Source organism: Vanellus vanellus (genome assembly GCF_965231255.1).
Source record: "Vanellus vanellus genome assembly, chromosome: 4".
Lineage (NCBI taxonomy): Eukaryota > Metazoa > Chordata > Aves > Charadriiformes > Charadriidae > Vanellus > Vanellus vanellus.
This window is the reverse complement of record NC_138909.1, coordinates 46,772,621-46,786,752: the sequence shown is the minus strand read 5'-3', so window position 1 is coordinate 46,786,752 and position 14,132 is coordinate 46,772,621. Positions and strand designations below refer to the sequence as shown.

Here is a 14,132-nt window from a genome sequence, read left to right as displayed (position 1 = left end):
GTTATACAAGTTATCATACAAATGCTCTGCAAGAAAACTGAGGAATTCAAAGAAGATACATACTGATAGTTCAAACAAACAAAATCAAGACTGCTCCTCCCTACCTGCTCTTCCCACTGCAATAAACATGAGTTGACGTCAAGAGGTGTTTCAGACCTGTCCAGACCAGCCTTCATTTTGGTGTTAGCGTCTTCAGTTGTTTCAGGACAAAGGCTCTCTGTATGTAGACATACCTTTCTCACATCCTACTCTCTCCCACTGAAAGGTATAAGAGGTATTAACAGATCTAGAGAAAATGCCTGCAACAACATACACAATTTTTTTCATTTTTTTTCCCTCAAAAATAAAGTGAAGCAGTCCACAAAATGAAGCACTTGGATACAGTTCAAATGTAACTGTCCCCTTCCTCCGAGTATCCTGTAAAATGAACCCCCTAAAACCTGACAACATAGATACAACTATGCTGTACAAGAAGGTCCATGAATGCAAATTTCAGTGTTTTGTGTAATGTGGACATCTGTCCACCTGGAAGCAGCAAGACCCAAATTCACTTCACCCAGATGGACAAGCAGCCTTCAGGTATCTGTCTCTGTCACACAGCAGCCGTTTGGAATAATTTTCCTAAAAATACAGCAACCAAAAAACAATCACCTTCAAGCAAATGGCTAATTGTTCCTGTAATGCCGTCTGGCATGTTACCCAGTTTACCTTAGTAAGTAATGTTTCTAGTGCTTATCTGCTGCATTATCTGCCACGTTTTAGGTTTGAGTGCTACATCTCCTCTCAGAATACTCTTCACAGCCACATTTTATCAGCTTTAGAAATGCATGAATAACTGTATCCTTTACAAAATGAAGAGGCAGTACCTGCAGAATCAGATGCACAGAGCACAACCACTGCAGGGAGGGAGAATAGAAGGCCACTCCTGAACCACCGCTGGGAAGTCAAATCAGGAGGGCACAATTGCCCAAGTTGCAATCCAGCTACTCATGGGGAGAGCCCCAGGGAAAGCAGCTGGCAAGGACCTTCACCTTACAACAGAGAGGCACTATTCTAGAACAGGTGGTGAATATCCATAATACAGCCCCGTGGAAAAGATGGCCCTTGAGCAAGAAAAGCATGTTCCCTGTTTTTATAGCAGGTAAAGAGACAAAGTCAGAATGAAACCTTCCATGACAAAAGACTATCTACGCTGCTGTCAGGAAAAAAAAAAAAAAAAAAGTGTATCCAGCATACCCCAAAGTCTACATCTGAGAGTAATAAAATTGTGTCTGTCAGCTCAGTACAGGTAGGTGCCAGATGGAACACTGCAGGCAAGTTTTGGGCCCTGCAGCTCAAGAAAGCCATGGCTCAAACATTCCCAAATGCTGCTGCAACAAGGCCTGAACAGCTCACTCCCTACAGTAACAAATGGGCAAGAGGTCAGCAATTTTCAACTGTAGCACAAGAAATCAAAGTCAGAAACTGGGAGAATCTTGGTAACGGTAAGAACAATGAAAGACTTTAAAGGATCACCCAGGGAGGATGGGGAAAGTCCATCACTAGAGACTTAACAACTGTGTTGGACAAACATCTGCTGGGAAAGTTTAGATAGATCTGACCCAGTCTTGGGGCAGGAGGTCAGATTAGACAACTTATTAAAGTCCCTTCCGGCCCTGCTGTTCTTTGCTTATAACAGAAATATGACAACAAAATGTATCAACAGCAGCCCCAGAGCACACAAGCTTCCCTAGTATTTCCATAATACGTCAAAGAAATGCTGTGAGATCCTGCGTGCAGCAGTTGCCCATTCCTACGTGGTAACTTCTCCCTCCATTCCTGGAGGAGCAATACAAAGATAACACAAACAGTTGGCCTGACGGAACAGGCACACAAACAGGAGCTCACCAGCACAGCCTTCTCAATGAGACAGTCCCTCTCACATCCCACAGCATGGGGATGGATGGTTGTTAACAGGAGTCCATCTACACTTTTTCCTCCCATTTTGCCTCCTTCACATCTCACCCTGCAGTCAGAGGAGCTCGTTTGTTTTGTTGTTTTGTTTTTGTTGTTTTGGGTTTTTTTTTTTTCCCTTAGGCCATTCTCTGTTCCTCCCTGGAATATTTTCATGTGTCAGATCTTCAAGACTGGATCCCTTTCATGTTTTAGGGAAGCCCTGAGCAAAATATCTGTGCTTCTAACAACAACAAAAAAACACCAACTTGCAGATCATCTTAGTATTACAGACACTCATCTCCACTCCAGCACTGCCTGTCCCTCTGCTTGCTGGGAGCCTCGCATGAGGAATCCCACCTGCATAAACTGCAGAAACACTTAGTTAGTACTGACCATCCCCAAGATCTGCAACCTTCAGTGCTTCCTACCAGCTTGCCCACAGCAGCCAGCTATTGAGAGCCAAGCTCTCATCAAAACTTTGGATCCCCTCCTAACGCTCCGCTGTGCCACACAGGGAAGCCACCACGGACCTGGATCCCACCCCAAGGGAATCGGGGGACAAAAAGGGTGATGACCCAATGCTTAACTCTAAAGACAAAGAGCTGAATGTGACAATGGACAAGTTCTCTTCAAAGTCCAAATAGAGGCACCAGATGCTATTGTATAACTGGAGCAATGGTGTGAGCTCCCCAAGACTATAAAAGGGACATTTAATTTAGTCTACTAGACCAGCGTGCTTCTGCAAGCACTAATTAACAGCACATAGCAGTTTGCGAGATCAGACCGTCCAAGCAGCAGAGTGTAAACTGCAAGCCCCAAAGTACTAACCTCTATCGCAGGCTTAGAACTTGAGCAATCAACTTCAGCAGTAAAGGGGGTTTTAGGAGTTTTTGCTTCCTTGCGTGCCCCCCACAATTCTTCCCGGCTCATTCTTGCAAATGCAAAGCAAATCTCCAAGCTCTCAGTCGTGTGCGTCTGCGGAAGCATGCAGTGAGCGAGATGACAGAAGTGGTCCGAGGTAGAAGTACCCACTCGTGCATGTGTGTTTGTGCATACACCCCAGCAAATCTGAGGGTACAGTTTTGCAATCCTGGGAAACTTAGATCTAAGTTCGCCCTGTCCTTAAGAAGGACAGTCCTGACTGTCTGTTGTAGTGCTGACAGCCTGTTGTAGTGCTGACAGCAGCAATCATGGGACGGACCAGGGATTGACCCAACTGAAAAATAACCCTATAAAAATAAGTAATAATCTGCTGCCAGGTGTGTGGGCTCCCTGATCAAGATCTCTTGCTCACAGTCACACCATAATATACAGAGGAATAGGACCAATCCTTTCACTAGAAGTAGCGCCTTAAATTTGTGTAAGTCACCCATAAGACTATGTCCTGATAGGGGTGGAGAACAGTTATGCAAGAGAGGAAACAAGCAGTCAGATAGGACAGCACAGTGAAAATATCCTAATGCAGCTTCACTGCTGAAGCCAGTGTCTTGCAGGAAGGAGTGTCGTTTTGCAACCCAGACTTTCCGAAAGGGACTATGATTTTTAGGAGTTCAACCAAAGGATTACCAGACACACTAACGATGCACGTCTTCCTGGCAGAGTCCTCTGGGATCACAACTGCAACTGATTCCAAAAAAGAAAATCCTGTTAGAAGAAGACTGGAGATCAAAGCACGAGGTTACACCTACATCCTGGAACATGCATGCCCATGGGACAGAAGAATTTTAAATTCAGTTTCAGACTAAAAGTCTGTCTGTCCAGCAGAAACATTAGGTTAGCATACTTGAGTGTTACACCTGTACAATCTCTCTGGGAGAAAAACCATTCCCTACCTGCCCTGCAAAATGAATTAAACTGAACAGAGTTCTTAGAAAGGAAAAGAAACTGCTGCTTTCCTATGCAATTCCCAGGCCAGGCCAGGACTACCTGCTTAGCTTAGCACAAGGTATTTTCTGGATACATTAGCTACAAAGTAGCCTGAGTACGTATTTCACCATGGAAACGATCCAAACCAAAAGTGCCTTCTCCCCCCCCCCCCAAAGTGTGCAAACATCATCACATCCTGTCCAATATTTCAGTCATTCCAAGCATGCCAGCAACCTACGCTGTTAAACGCCACTCAGTTAAATCTAGCGGACACACTTAAAAAAAAAAACCAAACTGGTATTATGCAAAATAATGAATGATGAAGAAATTTATAACTAGCTATCCATTCTTCAGAAATTATCTACCTCCATTTCATTCTCTACTTCGTCAGCCAGGAAAACAAATATTTTCTTAAAAGGTAGTTCCTGCCTTTGAACTTGGTAGGTACAAAAAAAAAAAAAAAAAAAAAAAAAAAAGAAATTTTCAAACCATTATAAAGACTTTGCGGCCCTTTAAAGACCTATTGGATAAAAGAAATGCAAGGGACCAGAACCAAAGTTTCCCCACAAGCTGAAGTTGTCTTTATTTACATCAATTCAGCTCTCTGGGCTCCCCACAGCTGAGAATCTGCCTCCCTTACTGCGACCTCCATTCTGTCACTGATCCGCTCCATGGCCTCCAGCTCTCTCCCTCTGTCCTCCTGTTCTCAGAAGTGAGATAAACATGGCCTCAGAGGATGATGTGGAAAATGGCTCCAAAGAAAGACTGCAACAACCAAAGCTCTGTGTAAATCACTACTCTGGGGCTGCAAAATCTGTTTCCCTCAGACCCAGCAAGTTCCCAGCCACCATCATTTTGAGTTATCTGAGAGCACTAACAATAGCTGTCTTGTTTTACCGAGACTTGCAGAAAACCTTAAAGGACGGCCTGGTAGCAGAGAGCTACCCTGAAATAGCTCAGGGAACAAACTCCAATGTGAGTAGCAGTGAGGGGCTTTTTGATCCCTTTTGCATTACATACCTGCTGATGAGCTTATCTCACTACCTTCAGAGCAACTTAGGACTTCCTTAGTGCCAAAACACTCCCTGCTGCATCCACACCCTTACAACCTCATGTCCCTGGCCCCAAGACGTCACAAAACAAAAACTCCAGTGGCCATCCAAAAAAAAAAAAAAAAAAAAACCAAAAAACAAACAGCACAACAAAACAAAAAAAAATTGCACTTAAAACCAAGGAAGAACATGATTAAAATTCACCAAAGCAACACCACTTTAAAAAAAAAAAAACCTACTGCATTTAAAGACCGCCAGAGGAAAAGGTCACCAATATATACAGCGCAACTCCCAAAGCAAAGGTCCGTGTCACGCAGCTGTCAGGTTCAGCCTGCAAACAGGTTGTTACAAAAATCCCACGTGCTGTGTTACCCACAGCTGGGGTGGACAGCATAAGGCTGACAGCTGAATCCCCACCACCGGCAGCATTCCTCCAGCCTGCAGTCCAGTCCCTACCCCATAGTCCCTCAGGGATGCTGGCTCTGGTACTCAAAGACTTTTCTTCCCATACAATGAATAAAGAACATGCTATATGTTTTGGTGATGTTATGGACACCCTCTGGTCAGGTGAAGGTAAAGGACAGTGCCATGAACTCTATAAAGAGCATATGCCCAGCACAGATGAAGAGCAATACCTCTGCAACCAATTGATGATACCCTACTTAAGAAAAGACAGTTGCATGTGTCAAGTTTAACCTCAAGAGGCTTTATTATAGGTTGCAGTGAACTCTCAGAAGGTACAGAGAGGAGCTGAACCTGACAGGCTCCCAAAAATACATTCACAACTGTACACAGACACAAACACAGGACCTCAAATTCATCAGGTTCTTACAAAGCCACTCTCCAGAGCAGAGCCACACATCATGTGAAACAGCTGCATCACATCAACATGCTCTTCAGGTGTCACAATGTGTATGGTGCTAACTGGAGTCACCACGAATTTTTATTTTCCAAGTAGTTCATATTCCCACCCACAGTATTTCTGGAATTTTTTAAAATAAAAAGAAACCACAGAAACATTAGATTTTTTTTTAAAAAGCAAAGATTTGTAACCAATTTCCATGGTTACTACGATAAACTCTAATGATATTACTGTGCATACACCTACACACCCTCTACACAGAGCATGGAATACCTGGACACATCAAAGCGAACACATGAACAAGACCTGATGCAAACGGGACACATCATCAAGGTGGTTGAAAATTTTCATGTTCCCTCAACAGGAACACAACAAGGATGATAACATGTTCTGGAAATACCACAATGTTTTGTGATGCCATTTGTTAAAACTGTTCACTTCGTAGGAGTCCATAATACAAGGAATTGCTTGCATTCGTTGTTTTACAGTTATGCTTCTATACCCTTGTCACACTTGGTGTGCAAGAGGATTTGAACCCCAGCTCCCAACAGCCAGGAGAGAGCAGCTTGCTCACCAGCCATGGTGGGTCACTACCACTCTCCCACATTACTGCTGCGCTACAGGTTAATTTTTGCACCCAAGCAGAGCAGGGCAGATCCTTAAGCCAGAGGGTTTAGACACTCTCTTGAGAAGAGCAAACCCATTCTTCACCCATTTCATTTCCAAGAGATAGTGTTTACACCTCTTTATTATTTACCACTCTGAGACAATGTTTTAGCTCACCAACAGAGCTAAAAAACTCAGTTATTTAGTTTCCATAGACTTGACTTCATTAACTTCCGGAGAGGACTAATGTTTGTGGCCACTGGGAAAGGATATTTCTACATTTTTCCATTTTCTGGTCTGTTAATTACAGTTACTGAGAAAAGGAGACAGCAGTTAGATTTGTGAAATACAGCAGGCTATATTATAATATTTGTCAAAAGCACAGAGAAAATAATTTGTTTCTTTTTAATACAGCCCAATAACACAAAGTAAGTGAATCTACATACTTCAGAAATCAGTGTTGCTATTCTCCCTAGACCCTCATTTGGGCCAGCAGGAAATTGGATGGAGAATCTTAAGATTTCATTAGCAGGGATTATTTTTCTGTGGGACGACAGTCCCAGAAAACATGAAGCGATATAACCAGGGAAAAGAGGACAGGCAGCTACACTTTTGTAGCAGGCAGCAGGAATACACTACATGCAAAAATACCCCTCCAAGCTTCTGAGGCAGAGATGGGCAGGAGTCCCCTACCTTTTGCAGATGGAAGATTGTGAAAAACCCAAATCATACTACTCAGTTAAGGTGGAGGCATGTCAAAGAGCATCATTGCACCTTTTAGACCAAAGTGTACTGTAGGCACCCCATAAACCATTCAGTCTCCTTTTTGTGAGGAACGTTAGCAACTTCACCAAGCTTTCCAAACTCTACCTCAGTGTCTCCATCCCCACCAAGTCAACCGAGATTCCCCCACCCCAGGAAAAGACTGTTTCAGAGACACTACAGTTAACTTTTGGCAGCACTCGGGCACATTTTGGTGGGAGAGACACAATAGAGAGAAAGCCCTTCAAGTGAAAACCAGAGAGGGCTCCCCAGGAATGCTTTCAGCAACAGCAGGGACAAGGACATGAGCTCCCAGGACATGCGCAGGGTATTTGTGGTGTTTCAGCCGTATACTCTGCCATTTCAAAAAAGCGTGGCACAAAACGGTACAGCTCAAGAGCAGCTTCTCTGCCAAGCCAAAGGACTGAGATGATAAATGACCATGGCACCCAACATCAGCTGGCGTTTTCAGGACTTAAAGACCCAAACTTCTATGCCTATTTCCACATATCGTTTAGCCAAAATACCATCTGGTTGCTCCTCTAAACCCAAAGATGCCCAGGTAAACATTTCAGCAGCTATGAGATGACTGGGATCCTGGCACTGAGTCAGAGCCAAGACCATCACGTTTTTGCCAGCTCAGTAGTCATCTGAACCTGTTTCCCAGTCCGGCTTCCCACTCAACAACAAACAGGCAGAATAGTGGGACAAGGGAAAGACAGTACTGTCTTTTTAGAGCCAGAGCCAGCTGAAACTACGGACCTTGCTACTCACTGAAAAACATCGTACATCTGTTCCACAGCGGTGCCATAAAAGATTAGTAAGTGCTGGGCTAACAACGTGGAAAGGGAAAAGGACTGAGGAGAGCAAAATGTTATCACTAAGTCAATAAAACAACATTTGTAAAAGACTAAAAACATACAGCATTCTTGCACAACCGGCAGAAATGCTCCTAGGCTGATTTCTTGTCCTCCACTAAACCTGTCTGGTAACTCCAGGAACACGAGTGTGTCGTATAGGCTAAGGGAAAAGTGGATCAACAGGGTGAACTAAGGACAGAGCTCTGGACTCAACTCTGTGCAGGATCACAGAGTGGACACGCATTACCCGATACATATGGTTTCACTTTTATGTAAAGCTTGTGTTTACATCTAATATATCAGGGCAATTACAGATGGTCCCAGCACAGGGTTTGAGACAGCATGCCTATACACCACACAAAGGATTTTTTAGGGGTGATTAGAGAGCAGGGATCCAGTGGAGCAGCTGTATTTCTGGGGCCAAGGATGTAAATTGCTAAAAAGCTTTTGCTTTGAGGTCAGGTTCAGCAACCGACAATTGGCTTTGTGCATTTCACTACTGCGCGTCCAGGACTAATCCCTCATCCACCGCAGCAATTTAAAAGACGGAGCAATTCTGCAGAAGTCAATGGACTTGACTGAAAACATGAGATCGGTAGGAACTGCCAAGCCCCCAGTATTGTAACAGCTTTGTGTAAACAAGAAACACCAAAACGCAAATGAACTGCAAGTCTTCACAGCTCGTAATTTACATCCCGCCTCACACATCAGATTATGGTGACTTTCCTACTTAACCTTTATTCTTCATGTCATCGCCCGAAACGCTGCGGCAGAGAAAGCAGAGGCGCGCGCGGATGCACATCGCGTGCAGGCGATGCACTAATATAAACACACTGGGGGGGAGGGAGGGCAGGTTAGGAAATAAATTAAAAACAAAACAAAAAAAAAAAAAAACAACCCAACCCCAACACAACCACCACAACCGCACTCACCAGTCAGCGTTCTGCCCTGGGCCGAACCCCGCGCACCGGCGGTGGACCTCTCCCCCACCCCTCCCCAAAAACACGGGTAAGGGGATAAAACCACCACCCACAGCCTCCCGCCTTCCACCCGGGCTCGGCCTGGCACCGCCGGGGCTTCTCGGGGCTGAGGAAGGAGGGTGCCGGGCACGTTTATGAGGTGATTTTGTCCAGTTGGGTGGCTGGGTTGGGGAGCCGGGGCAACCCCCTCAGGCAAAACACCCCCCGCCCGACCCCACGGCGGCCACCCTCTGCCCACGGCGGGCTGGGAACCCTCCTTGGCCGCGCTCTGAGGAGGAGAAAGCCGGTCCGACCGCCGCTGAGGCAGGCGCTGGCCTTCCCGCCAGCCCCTCGACGCCGGCGGCGCTGACAGCCGCAGGTGGCCAAAGGACGGGCCGGGGCGCGGCAGGTGCCTGCCCGGGGGGAGGACGAGGTGGGCCGGGGGAGCCGAGGGGGCCCCTTGCCCCACCGTGCCCTCTCCGGAGGGGGGGACCCCGGCGGGCGGGGAGGGGGACCGTCGCTTCACACACACACACCCCCACACCACCACCCCCCACCGCCTCGTACCTCTCTCTGCGGTGGCCGGAGAGGACGGGGTCTCGCCGCCCGCCCGGCTCGCCTCAGCGCCTCGCTCCCCTCCCCGCGTCTGGCGGCTCCCGGCGCGGCTGCGGCGGCGGCAGCTCCCGGCGGCTCCCGGCGGCGGCGGCGGCTGCTGGCACTGCGAGGCGAGAACCAGCGCCGGCCTGTTTTCCAGCCACCTCCCCTTCGGGCCCGCCCCAGCTCCGCCTCAAGGATGCCCCCGCCTCCTCCTCCTCCTTCTCCTTCTCCTCCTCCCCGCCCGCTTCCCCCCCCCCCCCCCCCCCCCCCCCCGGTCAAGCACCGGCCCGGCGCGGCCTGCGGAGTGCCTTCCCCCGCAGGCACATGGAGAACCTCAGACCCAACCCACCGTCAACGGCAAAGCCCCGGGGTTAATAAACTCTGGTCCCCTCCATCAGGACAGGCCTGAGAGAGGACGGGGCCGTGGAAGTGTGGGTGTCGCAGCGTTAGCCCCACGGTGCCCCTCAGACACAGCAGCCGGGCTGATGTGGGATCTGTAGTCTTAAATACCTTTGGGTATAAAGCCTCCGCCATGCGGACCTCTCCCTAAGGTAGAGGGAAGCAAAGAAATCTCATTACGGTGTAACTAGCCGGGAGACGGCGTTCAGAGCCTCTAAAGCAGAGGGGACGGTGCTCTCCCGCCTCCCATGCCTTTTGCACAGCTGCAGGGTGAAAGCCAGGTCTCCAAGCAGCAGCCTTGTAAACAGCGCGTTTTGTTAAATTATAGTCTCCTTCCAAAAAAAAAAAAAGTTTGCAACCATGAACAAGCGACATATAAGGCACAGGATGAGGATCCACCAGTGGAGCTGAAACGTTCAGGTGACCTCCAGCCTTCCCGTTAAACGCTGGCTGAAATTGCTTTTGGGTGTCTGGAGAAGAAGTCTGGAGAAAAGACTGCGCCTTGGATGAAAATAGTCATATCTGCAAATTGCCTTCAAGCGTTCTAAGGTTTTATAAAACATGTTCAGCCGCCTGCTGGAGGTTTGCACCTGCACAACTGGGGTGAGGTTGCTTAGCCAGCCAGAACATCTGGAGAAAACAGCAAGAATAACGTGGGGCTCAGGTTTCTCAGCTTCAACCATATATTAAATAATAACTGTGCAAACTTTTCCATTTCATATATACAGTGTTTGCAGGCCATTTTCTTCTAGACCTTGCACTATTCTGACTGCCCTTTACTGCTGCTGTCACCACTGGAATCGATACCTACGAAGCATCTCAAAGTACCCAGATGCTGAAGCCACAGTACTATTTGACAACCAGTATAGGGAAACGGGCATCTCATGGCCACACACTGTGTTTGAAACATGGTTTCTGATGCTGCAAGCCATAAGGATGGCTGTCCCCGTCCAGCACACCGCAGCAGCCAGCCGGCGCTGCTGGCCCAGGCTGGGCATGGTAAAGTGCTAATGGAGAAGAGGCAGCAGCTCTTTTCTCACACACATGCCCCGCAGTCTCAGCATAGGGTGTCCACCGAGCCTACAGATGGAAGCAGAGCTTTGCAAATTAAAGGACTTCAGGGAAATAAGCCATATCCCTGTTTTACCCAGCTATATCTGGAAAGAGGAATTGGCAACGAGGTTGGTTATGTTGGCTGGAAAGAGCAGCCTTTCCCACCAGACCGGACAGAGTCCGAGATGATGAGGAAATAGGGTCAGTTTGATGGTCCAGCTTGGAGCTACCTATCTGGAGGAGATGAAGGGGAAGCCAGGATTTCCTGCCCATAGTCCTCAGCATCTTGCAGAGTCATACCTGTGCCCGAGACTGCCTCTAATCGAGGTTGCTGTTCGCAGCCAAAGGGGAGCCACGGTGAAGAACAGTCTGGTGCTCCTTGTTCCCACAGAGAAGCTGACCCAAGAGAGATGCTAGTCATCCAGCAGCTGGGAAAGCTGGCGAGCCAATTCCTACTGAATGGCACTTCTATTTCCTCCATAGCAAATAAACAACCATGCTTCAGGACTGCACTAGCTCTCAGCTCACTTGGCTGCAATATGAAGGATTTGAACTAAATCTAGAAAGCTCTGAGTAGCTGGGGTCCCCTGGGCTCTACCCTCTTTCTCCAGTTTAAATTTGGCAACAGAGCCCAGCCGGCTCAAAAGCCCTAGGCGTGCTTGCAAGACGTTTTGAGGGTACATAGAAATGCAATTACATGTGGGAAAATAAAGCTAAAATGCATTGCAAGCACATGTTTAATGCAGTGTTCAATGCATTTAGAAAGAGGAATTGACAAATATGGTTGACGTTGGTGCCATATTCCGACAGTAGTTCCAAAGAAATTTGATAAGATCCTAAAATAAGCACTTTTTGTGCCTCTGACATTTGTTTTCTTAGCTTGTGGTCTGTGAACAGCTGGCCTTCAAGGTAAATAGAGCATCTTTCCTGGGAAGAATCCATGAACCACAGGTTTATGAATGAAATGCAAAGTGAATGATAAAAGTCCAGACAGTGTAACCTAAAAGCTAGGGAAAAAGACCTCCTTGTGCAAGACACCTGAAAAAACTGCCAAGAGCTGCAAGCCAGAGACATAATCACCATAAAGAAATCAAAGGATATTACTGCCTGGAAGGTCTCTTTCTGTGACTGTTGTTGAGTTTTTTGCACTACAGCAAGATTTCCGAGGGACAGACAGAAATAGCTTAGGTCTCATGTCCTTCAACACACACACAAGCAAATGGGGAAGGGAGTCTAGCAAACTAATCGAGAGCTCATGGTGGCCATGAAGGGGGTTGAGGGGTACCTGGATGCTGCATTAAGCTGTACTTCTGAGTTTGGGGGTGTTTGAGGTCTTGGCAAGGGGATCTATTGGATAGATTGATCCTTTTTTTTTTTTCCTGCCAAGCAAAATAATGATTTGAAGCCATTAAGCGATTGTCCTCTAGATTCCTATTGACCAGCATAATGCCCCATTCCTAGAACTGTCAGGCGAGATGAGGATCAAGCCAGGCATGAAGCTTTTTTTTTTTTTTAGGAAAAAAGATCCATCTGCCTGGAAAAGAGAGTGGGAATAGAGATGAAAAATAGGCAGCATCCACTATCCCTCCATGCTCCAAAACACTGCATTCCTGACATTTGATATAAAAAGGCTTTGCATCTTACTGTTCTCACACAGTGTTTTTCATCCTCAGAAGGTTGTTGAGGCCCCATATACCTGGAGGTGTTCAAGGCCAGGCTGGACATGGCCTTGGGCAATCTGGTCTAGTGGGAGGTGTCCCTGCCTATGGCAGGGGGGTTGGAACTCGATGATCTTCAAGGTCCTTTCCAACCCAAACCATTCTATGATTCTATGATTTTAAAATGTTGGTAAAAGTGCCATTATCCACTAGAAGTCAGCAGTCCTTCAACACAAAGCCATCAGATACAAGCCACAGGGCGTGCTATGCTTTATAGATTGCCCACTTTTGCTAAGATTCAGGGTTGGCATTAAGAGCATGTCTGCAGTCAAAAGGCCTCATTGCATGTCAGCACATGCTCATATCTTCAGGGGGATCCACTCAGAGACTGACATCTAACAGGACCCTCATCAAGTTAAAATATAATTCAAAAGCAAACACAAAACAAGCAGCTTAGAACAGAGGTTTTCTGATTCTCTAACCCAGGAATCATGATCATGAGGGCACCTGGGTGCTGATTTTGGCTCCTGCTCTGGGCTGGGTAACGCACAATGGCAGAGTTGCTTGTGTTCCCCCAAGCAGCACGCTAAGAAAAGTTTGGAAATGCCTATGCTAAATAATTGCATTACAACTCCAAACAGCCCAGCTGACTTTTCCATCCTCTACACTCTTATGTTTACTAGACAGAGACTAATCCGTTTTACCTGCAAAGTAGACAAAGCAAACTTACCATGAGGGCTCAGATATGATGCTTTATTATCTTTCCATCCATACGTCATACAGAATTTCCATGATTCATTCACCCACTTGAGGAACACTTGAATAGTCAAACAAAAACATACATTCCCAGGAGAAAAAGCAAAACCACATCCGGTGCAGGAGAGAGAAACATTCTAACATAAATACAAAATCCCGCTAGAAGTTTTATCTGAAGCAAGACTACTGATCATAAACACAACGGGGAAGGGCAAAGATCAAACGGTATCGCTTCTTGTGAATGTTTTTCCCCTTTTCCTCACAATCTCCTGACAATAAGTCAATAAAAGGTTTTACCGAGACTACAAAGGGAATCTGAAAGCGCAGCAGCCTCCCTTTGAAAGTATATTCAGGCTACAGGCAGTTTCAAAAGTCACTTCAGAGAGCCTGCCCTTTGCTAAAAAGCCTTGTGACCTTCCAGTCATTCCAGCGTAGCTGCAGTAATTCATAGGCATGAGTAATAATGACGTTTGCTATTCAGTCATCATTTGACAAGCTGTCTAAGTGACAAGGAGATCTATCATAAATATTTCTCTGTGATGATAAACAATCTAGACAGAGAACAACCAGGCAGCTCACCTTTATGGTTAGAAACAAAACAAGCCCAGGTGAGGACGACAACTCCTGAAATTCCCCTCACAGGTTTTTTCTTCTTTATTCTCTTCTAGGAGGGTGATTTCCAGAATGATACAGCTCAAATAATAATTTCCTTTAATATCCTGAGCGCTACAGGCTTTAACACTTTCCTACATGGATTCCTGGAAGGA

At 46.6% G+C, this 14,132-nt stretch overlaps 1 protein-coding gene across 1 annotated transcript in view; it reads right to left on the bottom strand.

The window, feature by feature from the left end:
• SMOX (spermine oxidase) overlaps positions 1-9,596 on the bottom strand; it is a 59,017-nt gene extending 49,421 nt beyond the window's left edge. The window contains exon 1 of the mRNA XM_082482235.1: positions 9,470-9,596. The gene's annotated coding sequence lies outside the window, so the exon portion shown is untranslated. The remainder of the gene's footprint in view (positions 1-9,469) is intronic.
• Positions 9,597-14,132: the final 4,536 nt, after the last annotated feature.